General features: G+C 39.7%; 1 protein-coding gene across 6 annotated transcripts in view; it reads right to left on the reverse strand.

Moving 5' to 3' along the window:
- The window catches only part of srrm3 (serine/arginine repetitive matrix 3), a 772181-nt gene that overhangs the window by 746091 nt on the left and 7300 nt on the right, over nucleotides 1-18790 (reverse strand). Inside the window, exon 2 of one of the 6 annotated variants that reach the window (XM_043718788.1) lies at nucleotides 5012-5038. The exons of the other annotated variants lie outside the window; for them this stretch is intronic. The gene's annotated coding sequence lies outside the window, so the exon portion shown is untranslated. The remainder of the gene's footprint in view (nucleotides 1-5011; nucleotides 5039-18790) is intronic. 6 annotated transcript variants of the gene reach the window in all.

Genomic DNA, 18790 nt, shown 5'->3' on the forward strand with positions numbered 1-18790 from the left:
TTGCCTCCCAGGTGCACAGGTCAGGGATGTCACCGATCGGCTGCAGAGCATTCTAAAAGGGGAGGGTGAACAGCCATTCGTCTTGGTGCATATAGGCACCAACGATATAAGTAGAAAGCGAGATGAGGTCCTGAAAACAGAATTCAGGGAGTCATCCACAAACTCCATCAACAAACACATCGACCTGGACCCAATATACCGGCCACTACAGCGGACAGCTGAAACTGACAACCGGAAGCGGCAGGGACAGGCCACTATAAATGCCGGAGGAAACACCACAGAAGCGCTTCACAGGAGGCTCCCAAGCACTGAGGATGTCACCTAGACAGGGGACGAAACGTTTGCAACAAAAACTTCCAGCTCGGCGAACAGAACCACAGCAACGAGCACCCGAGCTACAAATCTTCTCACAAACTTTGAATAGAGGGATTTGAAAATAAGCAGAGAATATTAAAGATATGATGTTGGTCATCAAGCACAGGAGCATGGGTGAACAGGGCTTGGAGTAAGCACATAAACAGCAGAATTTTGGATCATCTCAACTTTCAGCGGTTAGCATCTAGGAGGTCAGCTAGAGGTGCACGTTAATTGTATAAATAAAAGAGAAAAGATAATCAGGTGACATGAATTCAATATTTGAGCACATATAAAGAGATAGCCTACGGCCATACTAATCTGAAAATGTCTGATCTCAAAAGCTAAGCCAACTCAAGCCTGGTTACTATTTGAATGGGAGGCTGCTTAGGAATATCAGGTACAGTAGCAGTATGAACTCTTATGGCACTGTGGTAGTGTTCCTAAGTACTGAGCTTCCCTCTCTAGATGTCTCAGATTGTCCATCTGCTTTTCATCTTTAAGAGGTTTCCTAAAATCTACTTTTTTCATCAAGCTTTTAGCTAAAAGCCCTGGGTTCACGCTCCACCTGCTCCAGAGGTATGCTATAATATTTCTCAACAGAGGGATTAGAAATATTCAAAGAAAGAGACACTCACTGGTACTAAAGTGTTGAGTAGAGTTAAGAGCTATATACTTACAATGTTTCATTTGATGAATAAATCTGAAGCATAGAATTACTTCTGGCCTCCTTCTCATAAAATGGCTGCTAGAAGTTCAACAGTACATTTGAATAGTAAAATCAATGTGGATCTAATAACATGAATGAGGACTTTAGCAACAAATGAGCTGGCACAGGTAAAGTATGGGTGATCATACAAAGGTACAAATAGGGGGCTTTAGTGGTGACATGCATGAAATCTCATCTCACAGTAAAGTACAATACAAGATGCAAACAGTCTGATTTGTCTCAGTTACCAAAGGAGAAAATAGTCTCAATGCCAAGACAAAGTAGCTAGGAGTACACACCAAAGGCTATGGCTTCAACCTACCCAACATTTCTTTTAAACAAAAAATCAGCTCATGCAGTACTGAACTTCAGATAAACAAATAGTCAAATAATTTAGTAACAGTGGAGAAGTAAAGAGAGGTGTGTCAAGCTGGGAGACGGGAGAGCCACGCATTTTCAGCATACACAAAAAAACTTTGTTTTTAGCTCATGTTGCCACGAGGCAGCACATAGTTGAGAAACAGCAGCTTACAAGGGATAGCTGATTTAATAGTGCAGAAGCAGGAGCAGAAACCATTCTATGTGAGATTCTCAAGATTGGCCCACTCAGCTGGCTGATAATGGAGAGGCATTGGTGAAAAAAGGTGTGGTCAACCATTTCACAGCTTGCAGAAAATAAAGAAGAGCAAGGAGGGATTTTTTGCCTTTCAGAATTTTGTCGGATGTTATTTGTAGCTTTAATTAAGGACAGCTTTGGTACTGTGGTGGCTGAACCTAATTACAGCAATTCAAACAGAGTCCCAGAAAATTTGGGCATGGAATTGGGAGGTCATAACATGTTCAAAGAGTTGGGAGAAGAAAGGCAGGTTGGAAATGGAGAGTAGCTTGTTGGGCAGTTGGGGTCAAGGGTTGAGTTTTTTTGAGCATTTAAACTCATAACCTTTTGACTTAGAGTTGAAAGTGAGGCATGCTAAACGGGAAATAAAAAGGAATATAGCTCTGTATCTTGACCTTATATCTGTAGATAAGTAGCAACTGTTATGATGATAAAAAGAATGCAACTGCAAACTCATTGATATTAGCTAGAAATGCAGAATTATGTAACATATTGTGATAGATTTTATGAATTGGGTGCATCTTCATAGGATAGAATCAAAAGAAAAATCTTCAAATAGCATTGAATTATATTCTATCTCTTCTCACTCTCAGTACTCTTACATATTCCTCAAGGCTGTTAAAGAGATTAATGAAATGTAATAAGATGCAGCACAGAAGCATGAAATGGGTTCAGTGTACACTTAGTGTACCAACTCACCAAATTTATCAGATTAGGGTTCTTGCTCCAGGCACAGATTGAAAAATGAATGGTGCAGTCAGATGCACGGAACATTTCAACTGAACTAGGAAACCAATATAGTACCATTTAAACTACAACAATAGACTAGAAAATGCACTTCGGAACCAACCCACCCCAAGGCACAGGTTTCAAAGTCAAAGACTCCTCACATTAAATTGTCCTAGACAATTAAGAAACTATACCCATGAACCAACTACATAAATGCAGACAAGTTTTTGATTTTAATACAGCAAGCCTGGCCATATTCGAGTGTTTTATAAATAAAAACTCCAAGTAAATACCTTATATAGAAAATTACTTTGATACTGGAAATCTGAATTAAAACAGGACATTCTGGAACTAGGTTAGGTGGTATCTGATGAGAAAGAAACAAATAGCATTCCAGATTGATGTCATTTCATCAAACCTGTAAAACATCAAAAATTATAAGTTGTAAAAACATAGAAGGACAGAAGCATGGAAAAAATGAAGAGGTCTATGATAGGCTGGAAGACAGGAAAAGTTGAATGACAAAAGGTTGATGGTACAAGGACAAAATGAAGAGTGATGGGTAAAGAAAGAAATGATATGCCTCCACAGAAAGGTTCACTGGTGTGGTCGGGAAGGAGTTAAGCCAAATTAGCAGGAAGGGTTTGCTCCTGAAGGAGTATAAAAGCACAGTAAGGGGAGTAAATATGAATACAAGATGAATAGTACTAGAAAAGAAAGTATGCCATATTAAATAGGAGAAGACTAGGAAAGACTAAAAAGAAACATAAAAATGAGTTTGACTGCATTTATGCAAATGCACAAAGTATAGTAAATAAGGCTTGTATATAACAAAACTAATGACAAAAAGGGGAAATAATGCCAGGTGCTACAAATGATTGGGAAGGCAAGTGAAGTATTGTAAGGTGGAAGAATAACATTTTCTTGTTTTCTAGAAATTACAGCACAGGAACAGGCTGTTCAGGCTTCCATGCCTGCACTGATCCAGAATTGCATCGAGGGCTCAATTTAAATAAAAAACAGTAGATATATGTTAAAAATTAGAGATATAATAAATGTCTGAAATTTGACATGCAGTTTCTTGGGAATCATGCTCTCCTCAAAGTGCCAATATTGTAGAATTTTCACTGAGTTAGTGATCATTCAGTTATCACATTCATTTGGTTATTTATCCCTGCATAAAAAGAACAAAGAATTAACTGTAATCGGGAGAGCTTTAAATAACAAGAATTTATGCCGTGGAAACATTCACTGCTTCTTTCTGCATATGAAGTAGCAGTTTTGAGAATTTCACATTCAGTTTAAATGATGAAATATGGTGTCAGTACAAGTAACCCCGCAGCCGTCATGTCAGAAACCAACTGATTTACAGATATCTTTCAGGGATGCAAACTTGCTGTTCTTATCTGGTCTGTCCTATGTGTGACTACACTCCCTCAATGTGATGGATTCTTAACTATGCCTTAACCAGTAATCACACACTCCTAGAAAAGCTCTTAGTTCTGGATTCTGTGTTCAAACAGAAGGAACATTACAAAATCTTTAACATATGCTGGGGAGCATAAACAGATTTGCCTTGAGCCAGTTTTACTTCCTGTTATAGACAAGAAAGAAAACTGAATTACTTTTATTGTCTTGTTCTTCTGTCCATAAAACAACTGATATTTAATTTTTGTTTTCTTATTTTACTTATTGTCCTTTTGAAATGTGTGGTGAAGTGTTCCCCAAATTCTGTTTGTGAAGTCCAATTTAAAAGTGACTTGCCTTCAAATTCTTTAGGGTTGAAAACAAAAGTTTATCAGTGCATTCTAAACCTTGTCGGAGTGGGATTTACAGTTATATAATTATGATATAGTTATAGATGGTTATAGCAATACATATACACAAACAAAGAAGATGAAGCAAAAGAAAGTTACATTTATAAATTACTTAAAAATCAAAGTTATTGGCATTAATTGAAGTAAATTAGAGTTCAGTAACTCAATGCCCAGTGATTTTTTTCAGCTGGCTAGTCTGGCAGAATTCCTTTCTCTCAGAGCCCAAATGCAAATGATAGCAGTGAGAGCAATATAATTCTTGTAGACTGGGAGTTTGTTCACTTCTTTGGCAAAATACAAGATATTTTCCAGAAATGGAATTTGAAAGATGTTGAGTTTAGAGACATGCTGTAGATAAGGCTTGAACTGTTTGATTGTTATCCACTCTGAAGCCAAAATCCAACTGAGTAAAGAGGGTAAAGGTGTAATTAAAGCTATTCAAAAATTTCAAAACCTCTAATCATATGGCTGGGGTTCTGAGGTGAGTCACTCTAATGATGCATCTAGTCAAAAACCTGCATGTATTGTAGGAGATAAACTATGAGAACTATTTCAAGCATGATGGCTTTCTTTCAAATCAAACCTGGCTGTTGAGATATACTATTTGGGTGAGTTTGACAAGAATATCTACACAATGCAACAACATACCAGGAGGGTATGTCCAATTAAAGTTTCTAGGACACATTCTGTAGTTGCTAGCAGCCATCTCATACCCAGTTAAGTATCAATTTAAAACAAACAGATTAAAGAATATGGTCCAAAAAAAATTAGGATGTCTCTTCATACCTTCTGAGCATGAAATTCCTCTTGCAGCTGGAGAGAAAGAAATGAATTTTATGTAATTCTTTTTAAGTTCAATGTTGAATATTAAGAAAAACAAATTTCTCTCACTCTTGAAAATCAAAAACACAACCAGCAGTTGTCGTGCCAGTCCCTTGCTGCATTCTAAGGATTTACACATTGGTCAAGATATCAGCCAATGTGGTTGGTTTCTTTGGTGGACCAAAGGCCTGCAGGAACCAGCTTCAGCATAAACAATTCGTATTCTACACTAAGGATTGTGACCTACATATAACAGGAACTCTTGGTGTACTTTGCAACATAGATTTCATAATACTGAAAAAGTATTACAAGATCCAGGATTGCTTTCTCAAACATATAGTACCTTTTCTGGTGTTTGTTGAGTTTTGTTTATTAATTAATAACACACCAGATTCCAGAACAATCTTCCTGGAGTACAGCAACTTCTCTTCCATCCTTAAAAAAAGTCTACTAAAGTCTATAAACAACTAGTACAAACTAGAAACATGCCAGTGTTCAATTTGGTAAAAGAAAACTTCTTGGTACTCCTCTGTCCACAGCATCTGTGATTTTCCTCTTTTATTTAGTAGGGTAGTAAACTGAAGAATTGCTCTGTCCAGCAATTAATTTGATTGCCAACCTCTGAAATGTTGGTAGAAAAATGTCCTAACACTGTAAATGTCTTTACACTAGTGTAGGGTATTTAGGGGCATAAATGGAGATTTCTCTCACTCAGGTTCAAGAGAACTTCCTAGTAGCCTTTCTAAGAGCCTGGTTTGCTGAGGTAGGCCAAGAAGCCCACTTTGTCTATATGCTCCTCAATACTTGGATTGGGAATAGAGTCTGTCATGGTCATCCCGTTTACTTTCTTTTTGTCCTCTAAATTATAAAGCACAATTCGAGGTTGCTAGCAGCCATCTTACATGTAACAAGTGTCCATTTAAAAAAGACTACATTCTCTTGTTTGATCTACAAAAAGCTTTCCTCATGCCTCTGACCTTGGTACCTTGGTATTTCTTTTCTCTCAAATTAGAGAAAAAAAAATACACACATACATAAGGACAGAAAGGAAGAGAAGGAGAATGTGTATTGTGGTGTCATTGTCAGTGATGTGGAGGGAGTATCTTTAGAACTGTATAAAATTGTTGCTGTTATTCCAACACCCTGTTACATTTACAGCCAGCTAACTTACAATTTGGAACAAATAAAAACATGATTTGCTTCAGACCTTTTCAGTGACATGCAATTAGATAAATATGTAAACAAGAAGAGAAAATCCACCTCTTCTCTCCCCACTATCTCATGGATATTCAATGCCCATGAAGGAACTACCCCTGACAGAGAGAGAAACTATTCCCTCTGATACCAGTTCAGTTGATGGCTCTCTTTCACCTTGGTGAAGGTTCAACCGTCCCCATAATTCTAACCAATGGTGCTAAAGGAGTTTTTTTTCTGCATTATTGCTCAGCAACTAGACAGCACTAGTCACAAGGACATTACTAATAGCACACCCTATGCTACTACTGCTGTGAACAGTGGGGAAATTGGGGAATGATTTGTAAATAAAGCACTGCCACATTGACTTTCCTTTTTGCCTTCAGTCAACCTACCATCAATTGATGGTCTCAGCAGTTAGACACCAAATCCATACAAACAACATTCGCTGAGATCACAGCGACAATCTTCATCTTTTGACAAATGTCGGCTTCACAAATACCATCAGAAGTAAAATCCTGACCCTGTCTTTGATTTATTATAAGTAGTAGTAGATCTGTGTATTACAAATGAGTCATACTCGTTCACGAAGCAAACCATGAAGACAACATATTCAATTCTGTAATGATATCAATCTGTAAATGTTGAAAAGTGGATAAGTGGATCCAATTTAATTTTATTTCATTAAGTGTGGGGTTGGTGGTAATGCATTTGTTGCCCATCCCAAATTGCCCTTGAGCAGGCAGTGGTAAGCTGTAGATGACTCCAAAATTGGAGGTTTAGTGGACAGCGAAGAGTGTTACCTCAGATTACAACAGGATCTTGACCAGATGGGCCAATGGGCTGTGAAGTGGCAAATGGAGTTTAAGTTAGATAAATGCGAGATGCTGCATTTTGTGAAAGCAAATCTTAGCAGGACTTATACACTTAATGGTAAGGTCCTAGGGAGTGTTGCTGAACAAAGAGACCTTGGAGTGCAGGTCCATAGCTCCTTGAAAGTGGACTCGCAAGTAGATAGGATAGTGAAGAAAGCGTTTGGTATGCTTTCTTTTATTGGTCAGAATATTGAATACAGGAGTTGGGAAGTCATGTTGCGGCTGTACAGGACATTGGTTAGGCCACTGTTGGAATATTGCATGCAATTCTGGTCTCCTTCCTATTGGATAGATGTTGTGAAACTTGAAAGGGGTCAGAAAAGACTTGCAAGAATGTCGCCAGGGTTGGAGAATTTGAGCTACAGGGAGAGGCTGAACAGGCTGGGGCTTTTTTTCCTGGAGCATTGGAGGCTGAGGGGTGACCTTATAGAGGTTTACAAAATTATGAGGGGCATGGATAGGATAAATAGGCAAAGTCTTTTCCCTGGGGTTGGGGAGTCCAGAACCAGACGGCATAGGTTTCGGGTGAGAGGGGAAAGATATAAAAGAGACCTACGGGGCAGCTTTTTCACACAGAGGGTGGTACGTGTGTGAAATGAGCTGCCAGAGGAAGTGGTGGAGGCTGGTACAATTGCAACATTTAAAAGGCATTTGGATGGGTATTTGAATAGGAAGGGTTTGGAGGGATATGGGCCGGGTGCTGGCAGATGGGACTAGATTGGGTTGGGATATCTGGTCGGCATGGCCGGGTTGGACCGAAGGGTCTGTTTCTGTGCTGTACACGTCTATAACTCAATGACTCTGCAGTCTAACTATGCAAATATCTGCCTAACTGTTTGATGTTTGCCAAAATTGTAGACAGTTGTGAAATTTACATGAAAGCTTTAAATGGGATAAGAAGCACAATGATTTTCTACCTTCCAAGTACCAGATTAGCCGTCACACAAACGTCTCATTTCATTGCCATTGTTTTTCTTTTCCATTATTTCATCAATCTCTTAGCTTGTGTGCTCGTTCACTGCAAAATTGCTTGACCACTCTTTCTGATATCCTATCCATATCAAAGATAATGAAAGTCTTTAAGGGAGGTGATGGTACAGCAGAGATACTTTCATTGCATATGCATGGAATTAGATATACATTCTATTTGAATTTGTACAATGGACCGATTGCATGCATTTACTGGGTAAGGGAGTGTCTAAGTCTTTAACTTGGACAACTCTAATTTGTAAATGGCATTAAAGTGAAATCTGAGGTTAACAATTCTGTAGTTGTGAGCTTTGAGCAGGTTTGTTTTCAAGATCTGTGTTGAAAGAGTAACCTAATTATGAACCAATAGAACGTAGGTCCTCATTAACTGACTCAAACAGCTCCTGTGCAGTGGGAGCACACACAAGTAGCCAACTTAGTAAGATGCAGTACATGAGAGTGCAACTTTCAACACAGTGCCAAAATAGAGCTTCTCAAGGTGATTGCAGAGCAAGGAGAAGATTGTTTCATTGCTTTTGTCTAAACAAAGCAGCGAATTGCTAAGTAGGATTGATGAGCATTTCTAGTCTTTGAACCAAGATCTTTATTTTGTGTTTAGGACTCTAGTCCTTTTTTACTTTTATAAATAGATTATTAGACATAAGACTGGTACGAATATGTTGAGAAAGGTAAATAATATAATAACGGGTTAAAAGTAAGGATTCTTCAAATGTAAAGAGCGGGGATACTTGATAGATTTAATTAATAACTTAAATAAGGTACAATAGAGATGACAGGTTGAGGGATTTTCTGAAGCTTGAACATGTGGGAGCTACTGGATACCAAAGTGATCCACAGTGAACAGATCTGTTGTAAGCATTTGTAACTCAAGTAACTTTGGATTTGAGTTGAGGAGCTAGAGACCGAGTTGCAGACATTATGCCACATCCAGGAGGGGAAAGTTACCGAGACACTATTTCAGTAGATAATTTGGACTTGGTCTGTGATCAGGGACAGTGAATGTGATTTTTAATGATAGATACTGTTCTCTGCAAATATGAGCAGGAGTCTCGAAGACTGCCTTGTGCCACAGTTAAGGACATCTCTTCGAGGTTGGGCAGGAACTTGAAATGGGGTAGAATGAAGCTGTTCTAGTGAGACAGGCTTCACTTGAAATGTATTCGTAGCTAGTTCTTTTTGAGGGGGGGGGGAGCGGTTTCAGGAGGCGCTTGTGTAGGCTTACAGAGCAAAAACACATGGCAGCATTGCAGAGAACCTACAGGAAGGGAACACAGTGCACATGCATAAAATACTGGCAGCATGTACAATCAAATGGGAAGAAAACAATAAAAAGGCAATATTACTGGTTCTTTATTTGAATGCATGCAGTACTTAGGTCAAAATAAATAAGCATATATAAAGGTGAATGGGTATGATCTTATAGCCATTATATAGACACAATTACAAGGAGATCAAAGCTGGGAACTAATTATTCAGGGGTACGTGACGTTTCAAACGCATGGTGGAGTAATTTTGTTAGTACAAGAAGGAATAAATATGATAGCAAGAAATTAGTTTGGATCAGGTAATGTAGAAGGCAGATGGGTGGAGTTAAGAAATGACAATGGGGACGTGACAGTGGTGGATGCAGTCTGTAGGCCTCCTAATATTAGCTGTTTTGTAGGCCACAGAATAAATCAGGATATAATGAGGGTAAGTAAAAATTGCAGTACATTAATCATAGGTGACTTGAATTTTCATGCAGATGGAAAAAATTAAATTGGTATAGGTAGTCAAAAGGAATAATTCATTTGGTGGAATCTTATAGGGACCTGAACGATGTGGGGTTTTGCAAGATTTGTGGAGAACCATGCAAGAACATCATTGAGACCAATCCCAACACTGGTGCAACTCGCTGCAACATTTTTGCATGTGTCAAACAACAAGGCAAGATTCTCCCTAGAGCAGCAGATCGCCAACGAAGGAGAAATTTTAAATGCTTATTAAAGCCACAACTTCATTAATATTTAACTTTCTATTTTAACCAACATGTCAACCAAGTTAAACATCAAGTTATATGAGCTATTTATTATTGGTCATTTATTATCATATATATCTAGGAAGATACAGTGAAAAGTGTTTTGTCACCACAATCCAGCGCTATTTTAAGTTATGAAAAGAATAAAAAAAAATTGCATAACTAGAGTTCATCCTCTGTACAAGGGGTCTTCAAACACAGCTCCATGCTTCTGCAAGGTGTCTCAGGCCTCAGGGAATCCCCAAGCTTCAGGCCTACCAAAGCAAGGAGTCCCTGCTTCTGGCACCATCACCACAGTGACCCACCACCACTGCCAAGAGTCCCCATTCCAGGCATCACCAATGATTCACCAAGCATCACCACAAATGACAAACTGCCAAGTTTCAGGTTTACCGCTGCCAGGAGTCCTTGCAGCAGGCACTGCCTCCAAAAGATGGCCACTCTGACAGTGCAGTGGTCCATTAGTATTGCACAGAAATGATAGCCTAGATTGGATTCAAACTCTACTTCTGAGATGAGCACAAGTTCTACTGAGTCAGGCATAAGAGTCATAGAGATATACAGAACAGAAAGAGACACTTCAGATCAACTCGCCAATGCTGAACAGACATCCGAAGAAAATTTAGTCCCGTTTGCCAGCATTTGGCCCATATCCCTCTAAACTCTTCTTATCTGAACACCCATCCAGATGCCTTTTAAATGTTGTAATTGTATCAGCCTCCACCATTTCCTCTGGCACTTCATTCCATACACTCACCACCCTCTGGGTAAAAAAGTTGCCTCTTAGGCTCCTTTTAAATCTTTCCCCTCTCACCTTAAACCTATGTCCTCTAATTTTCGACTCCCCCACCCAGGGAAAAGTCCTTGTCTATTTACCATATTCATGCCCCTCCTGATTTTATAAATCTCTATAACGTCACCCCTCAGCATCCAATGCTCGCGGGAAAATAGTCCAGTCTATTCAGCCTCTCCCTAATAGTTCAAAATCTTCAACCCTACAATATCCTTGTAAATCTTTTCTGAACCCTTTCACGTTTCACAACATCATTCCTATAGCAGGGAGACCAGAACTGCAAGCAGTAATCCAAAACTGAACTAACCAATGTCCTAGTTGTTAACTTACTTCTCAAACTAGCTTTAATTTCAGTTTTGGTTATTCAAGGAGTTGAAAACAATACTAATGTCAGCTGTATAATGGATCCAAGCCTACACTGAAGTTTGAAATATTGTTCTTATCCAAAAGATTTTCCATGTAAAGTACTTGGAAATCTTACTTCTGACCCTGATCAGATTAAAAAGTACTCACTCTGTGCTGGACATGCCTGGGCAGAGGCCAAATCCATCAAGAAATCAAAAATCCAGCAGCAAAGAAAATATTTGTTAAAACCAGATTTTTTTTTTTGCAGAAGATAGTTGTCGTGTTCTATCATGTAAATGAGCAGCAGTACAGCCAGACACTTTGACAGCTCCTGTAAAAAGATAAGTATATACTACAAGTGAGGAGTTAGGGTAGTGGTTGCTTGAGGGATTAGAGTGCCAGGTGGGTAGGGTGACTGTAAGATGTAGGAGCAGAAGTAGGCCATTCAGACCAATCAGCGTATTCCACCATTCAAGAAATCATGGATGATGTGATAATCCTCATTTCTACTTTCTTGTCTTTTCTCCATAGTCACTGACTCCCCAATTCATCAAAAATCTGTGTATCTCAACCTTGAATACCCTAATGACACAGCCTCTATAGGAAAGAATTCCATAGATTCACTACCCCAAGAGACAAAATTCCTCCTGAGTTCTTTCTTAAATGGGCAGCCCCTACTCTGAGATTATGCCCGACACACTCCCATAAGTGAAAACAACCTCTCCACCTCTACTCTATCAAGCCCCATAAGAATCTATTATGTTTCAATAAGGTCACCTCTCATTCTTCTTAAATCCAAGGAATACAAGCCAAATTTGCTGAATATATCCTGATTTAAAAACCCTTCTACTTGGGAAGAATGAAATATACATTCTCTGGGTTTCCTCCAATATCAGTATGTCTTTCCTTGCATATTGAACCAGAGCTGTTCATAGCATTCTAGAGCTAAGGCCTTATACAGTTTTAGCAAGGCTTCCCTATTTTATACTCTATTTGAAATAAAGACCAACATTCAAGCTAATTTCTGTATTAGCTGCAAAACCTACTTGCTAGCTTTTTACGACATATGCACAAAGACTGATAAGTCCATCTGTGCTGCAGTTTTCTGCAGTCTTTCACCATTTAAGTTATATTTATCTCCCCAATGCTTCCTGCCAGAGTGGAAAACCTCAAATTTTCCCACATAATATTCCATTTGCCAACCTTTGTCCTCACACCTAACCTGTCGATATCACCCTGCAGAATCTTAGTATCATCCTCACCATTTGCCTTCTCATGTGTTTTTCTGTCATCCACAAATTTGACAGTAATAACATATCCATGTCCGGCATCCAAATCAATAGTGTAGGAAAGGATGGGAAGAGTAGCTCAAAGCATACATAAAAATGAAGTGTCAACCTGATGAAGCTATACAACAGGACTACAGTCATAGAGCTATACAGCATGGAAACAGACCCTTCAGTTGAACTCATCCATGCCGACTAGATATCCTCGTCAATGTAGTCCCATTTGCCAGCATCTGACCCACATCCCTCTAAACCCTTCCATATTCAAATATCTATCCAGATACCTTTTAAATGTTGTAATTGTATCAGTCTCTACTACTTCCTCTGGCAGCTCATTCCATACACGCACCGCCTCTGCATGAAAATGTTACCCCATAGGTCCCTTTTAAATCTTTCCCCTCTCACCTTAAAACTAGGCCTCTGGTTTTGGACTCCCCCCCCCCCCCCCATCCCAGGGAAAATACCTTGGCTATTCACTCTATCCATGCCCTTCATGATTTTATAAACCTCTAAAGTCACCCCTCAGCCTCTGACACTCCAGGAAAAATAGCCCCAGCCTATTCAATCTATCCCTAGAGTTCAAACCTTCCAAACCTGGCAACATCGTTGTGAATCTTTTCTGAACTCATTCAAGTTTCACAACAGGGAGACCAGAATTGCATGCAGTATTCCAAAAGTGGCATAACCAATGTTCTGTATAACCACGGCATGATCACCCAACTCCTATACTCAATGTACTGACCAATAAAGGCAAGCATACTAAATACCTTCTTCACTAACTTGTCTACCTGTGACTCCACTTTCAAGGAGCTATGAACCTGCATTCCAAGGTCTCTTTGTTCAACAACACTCTCCAGGACCTTACCATTAAGGATATAAGTCCTGCCCTGGTTTGCCTTTCCAAAACGCAGCAACTCACATTTATCTAAGTTAAACTCATTCTGCCACTCCTCAGCTCATTGGCTCATCTGATCAAGACCCGCGTTGTACTCTCAGGTAACCTTATTCGCTATCCATGACATCTCCAATTTTGGTGTCATCTGCAAACTTACTAACCATTCCTCCTATGTTCATATCCAAATCATTTAAATAAATGATGAAAAGCAATGACCCAGCAACATTCCTTGTGGCACACTGCTGGTCACAGGCCTCCAGTCTGAAAAGCAACTCTCCACCACACCCTCTGTCTTCTACCTTCGAGCCAGTTCCGTATCAAAATAGCTAGTTCGTCCTTGACATGCTACTTGTGCATCAAGCAGCATAAACAGCAAGTGATGGAATAAAGCAATTCCAAAAGACAGGTCAGACCTAAGCTCTGCAGTCCTGCTACATCCAGTTGCGAATAGTAGTTAGCAATTAGACTAGGCCACTTTTGGAATACTGCATGCAATTCTGGTCTCCTTTCTATCAGAAGAATGTTATGAAACTTGAAAGGGTTCAGAAAAGATGAACGAAGATGTTGCCAGGGTTGGATGATTTGAGATATAGGGAGAGGCTGAATAGTCTGGGTCTGTTTTCCCTGGAGCGTCGAAGGCTGAGGGGTGATCTTATTGAGGTTTGTAAAATTATGAGGGGCCTGGATAGGAGAAACAGACAAAGTCTTTTCCCTCGGGTGGGGGAATCCAGAACTAGAGGGCATAGGTTTAGGGTGAGAGGGGAAACATACAAAAAAGGAACCAATGGGCAACTTTTTCACCTAGAGGGTGGTACGTGTATGGAATGAGTTTCTACAGGAAGCCGTGGAGGCTGGTACAATTACAGAATTTTTAAGAATCCCTTGTGGAAAATGGCCCTTCGGCTCAACAAATCCACACCGACTCTCCAAAAAGAGTAACCCACCCAGATCAATACTCCTGACTAATGCTCCTAACCTATACACCCCTGAATACGATGGGCAATTTAGCATGGCCAATTCACCTAAACTGCACATCTTCGGACTGTGAGAGGAAGCTGGAGCACCCGAAGGAAATCCATGCAGAAATGGGGAGAATGTGCAAACTCCACACAGTCGCCTGAGGTTGGAATTGAACCCAGGTCCCTGGCTCTGTGAGGCAGCAGTGCAAACCACTGAGCCACCGTGCCGCTCCATGGTGGAGGCTGCTATATTTAAAACATTTTGCATCAGTATTTACTGTGGAAAAGGGCATGGAAGATATAGAATGTAGGGAAATAGATGGTGACATCTTTAAAAATGTCCATATTACAGAGGAGGAAGTGCTGGATGTCTTGAAACGCATAAAAGTGGATAAATCCCCAGGACCTGACCAGGTCAGAGTATTGAGTACAGGAGTTGGGAGGTCATGTTGAGGCTGTACCGGACATTGGTTAGGCCACTGTTGGAATACCATGTGCAATTCTGGTCTCCTTCCTATCGGAAAGATGTTGTGAAACTTGAAAGGGTTCAGAAAAGATTTACAAAGATGTTGCCAGGATTGGAGCATTTGAGCTATCGGGAGAGGTTGAATAGACTAGGGTTGTTTTCCCTGGAGTGTCAGAGGCTGAGGGGTGACCTTATAGAGGTTTATAAAATCATGACGGCATGAATAGGATAAATAGACAATGTTTTTCACTGGGTTGGCGGAGTCCAGAGCTAGAGGGCATAGGTTTAGGGTGAGAGGGGAATGATATAAAAGAGACCTAAGGGGTAACCTTTTCACTCAGAAGGTGGAATGTGTATGGAATGAGCTGCCAGAGGAAGTCGTGGAGGCTAGTGCAATTGCAACACTTAAAAGTCATCTGGATGGGTATATGAATAGGAAGGGTTTGGAGGGATGTGGGCCAGGTGTTGGCAGGTGGGACTAGATTGGGTTGGGATATCTGGTCGGCATGGACAGGTTGGACCGTAGGGTCTATTTCTGTGCTATACATCTCTATGACTCTATTTAAAAGGCATCTGGATGGGTATACGAATAGGAAGGGTTTGAGGAATATGGGCCAAGTGCTGGCAAATGGGACTAGCTTAATTTAGAATATCTGGTCGGCATGGGTGGGTTGGACCGAAGGGTCTGGTTCCGTGCTGTACATCTCAAAGACGCTATTAACTCCCTCGGGAAGGAGGCTTCACAAACATTCTCATCCCCAATAATGGGGGAGCCCAGCACACTAGTGCAAAGATAAGGCTTATGGAGTCACAACAATTTTGAGCTAAAAATGCCAAATTGATGATCCATCTCAACCTCCTCCAGAGAATCATGGATGCTAATCTTCAGCCAGTTTGATTCACTCCATGTCATATCAAGAAACACTTGGAGGTACTGAATACTGCAAAGGCTTTGATCACTGCGAACATTCTAGCAATAGAACTGAAGACCTATGCTTCAGAAAGTGTTGCATCCCTAGCTTAGCTGATCACCTGTACAATCAACGATATATTGGAAATAATTGTGGCCCAGATTGCTGTGGCACTCCACTAGTTTCATGTTGGCAACCTGAAAATGCTCTTATATCCCGACTTAGTATTTTGTTAGTTGTAAACTTCTCTATCCATGCTAACCCACTAACCGCGAAACAATGGTCTCATCTTCCTAAGTAGTCTTGTGTGAAATACCTTATCAAACCCCTTCAGAAAATCCAAATATATTCCACCTACAGGTTCCCCTTTATTTATCCTGCTGGACATATTTCAAAGAATTATAATAAATTTGTCAGGTATTATGCATTTCTAAATGCTCTGTTATCATTTACTTTTAATAGACTCACTGTATCCCAGTGAATGATGTTGAGATAACTGAACTTAGTTACCCATTTTCCATCTCCCTTCCTTTTTGAATACGGATGTTACATTGGCAGTTTTTCAATTTTCTGAGACTTTACTAGAGTCTAATGGTTCTTGCAAGATTACCTCTGTAGCCAATCTTTTTTTTAATATCTATCAGGTTCAGGAGACCTATTGGCCTTTAGCCCTATTAGTTTCATGAGTAGATCTTCTCTCAAGATATTTCTTCTATTTCGCCTGCCTTTTGCCTCTTGATTATTTCACATTTTTTAGAATTCTATTTGTGTCTTCTACCACAAAGTCTGATAAAACGTATTGATTCGATTTCTCTAAAATTCATTTCCTGGTTCCTCATTATTATTTCCCTAATCTCATTCACTAAGGAGCCAATGTTCACTTTCCTTTTTTAAAGAAGCTCATCCTGTGTTTTGTTTTGTATTGCCTGCCAGTTTACCCTCAGAAGTCTATTTTCTCCCCTTTTTTTGTGATCTCTTATTGGGTTTATAAAACTTTCCCAATATTCTGGCTAACGAATAACTCTTGCCACATTTTTTTTCTTTCAATCTGATGCTATCCTTAACTTCCTTGGTTAACAATGGTTCATTCATCCCCTTGCAAAAAGCCTTTTTACTGACTGTGCTGCACCTTTATGACACTCAAGAACTATTTTCTTAAGATGGTATCATTTCTGATCACTCTGCTAAACTCCTTTCCTCGTCCACACCAGCCAACTTTGCCCTCATTCCTTTGTAAACTGCCCTTTCTTAAGTTAGTTAATTGTTTCCCACCCATGTTTCTCACACTCTGAATAAATGTTGTGACGATGCTGTGACGTTAAGAAATTACTATATCTTTTTTTTTAAGAGAGGTTAGTAAGATAGATAGCAAACTGGCTACTTAAGACCATTTGAGTAAACAGTTTGGGAGGTTAGCGAGATTTGAGAAGATTTGTAGCTCAGGTTGAGGTTCTGGATGTAGGTTTGCTCGCTGAGCTGGAAGGTTTGTTTTCGGACATTTCATCACTATACTAGGTCACATCATCAGTCAGCCTCTGGATGAAGCACTGGTGGCACTTACACCTCTACCACACTCTTTGAATTTTCTCTTGATTTTTTTTACCTCCTGGATGGGAGAACTGCATGTGAGAATCTGTGTCTAAATTTTCCTTTTTGCCAAGGGGTGAATTTATGGAATGTTATTGTAGCCCACAAACCCATCAACAAACTAGTCACCAAGATTCATGAACATCAACTAGCCACAAAAAGCCATGATCCTCTCTCACTAGTATCTTTACATACAGATGAGGAAGGACACCATTTCGACCGGGACAACCAATCCATCTAGGACAAGTCAAACAGAGACATGCGTGAGAATTCCTAGAAGCATGGCATTCCAACCAGAACTCTATCAACAAACACCTTGACTTGGATCCCATTTACCACCCTGAGAAAAAGAACAGGAAATGACAACACCCCGGAAATGACATCACTAACCCAAGGAAACCTAACCACATAAATAAAAAGCCGGCCATACCGTCACTGATGATGCTACCCACTATGGTAACGAAACATCTGAAAATGAACCTTCCAGCTCAGCGAGCAAACCTACATCCAGCTTGGGAGGTTTTGAGGTTTTTTTTTTAAACAGCCTGAATGGGTGAGGCCCACAGATCAGGATTTCTGGGTTTTTTGGTTTAGCTTTAAGCAGGAACTTTTGGGGTATCAACTGAATTGGAAGCTTCAGTGAATGTCTCCTGACTACCACACTCTTTCAATTTTCTCTTAATGTTTTTTTACCTCCTGGATGGGAGAACTGCATGTGAGAATCTGTGTCTAAATGTTCCTTTTTGCCAAGGGGTGAATTTATGGGATGTTATTGTGTTGACACAATTAATTAGTAATAGTCACTGTATCTATTATTCTGGTAAGTTTTCCAATAGAGTTAAGTTATTCTAAATTCCTTTTTCTTTGGTTCTATTTTAACTACAGTGTTTAAATTAATTGTGTTTTGCTTAACATCAGGTAATTTGACCAGTCAAATTACATCTGGAACACAGCACTTTACATTTGCCTTTAAAAAAATAAGAAAATGTTAGGGTCTAGGGTACCTTCTTCAACTATTTCGAGAGGGGTTGGTCTGGTCCATTATAATGTTGAATTCTACCATTTTTTTTGTTTCCATTGGGATATTTTATTCTGTGATCACTTATTAAACCTATCCCATTACACATGATCAAAACAAAACAGAGGTTGATCTGTGGTTGGATCCACACACACCTATCAGGAAACTGCCCTGAATACATTACGATTCCCTCTCATAGTTAACTCTGCCAATTTGACTTTCCTAATCTATGTGACATTTAAAGTCATGCGTGGTTATGTACTGCCTATTTGACATACCCTCCCTATCTTGTGATTTATTCTCTGTGATTCAGTACAGATACTGTTAAGGGGTACTTTGGTCTCCTTCCCTTTGTTACTTACCCTACCCACAAGGATTGTACCTCTTCTAATCTAAGTTTATTTCTT

The sequence above is a fragment of the Chiloscyllium plagiosum genome, chromosome 28, assembly GCF_004010195.1.
Source record: "Chiloscyllium plagiosum isolate BGI_BamShark_2017 chromosome 28, ASM401019v2, whole genome shotgun sequence".
Classification (NCBI taxonomy): Eukaryota; Metazoa; Chordata; class Chondrichthyes; order Orectolobiformes; family Hemiscylliidae; genus Chiloscyllium; species Chiloscyllium plagiosum.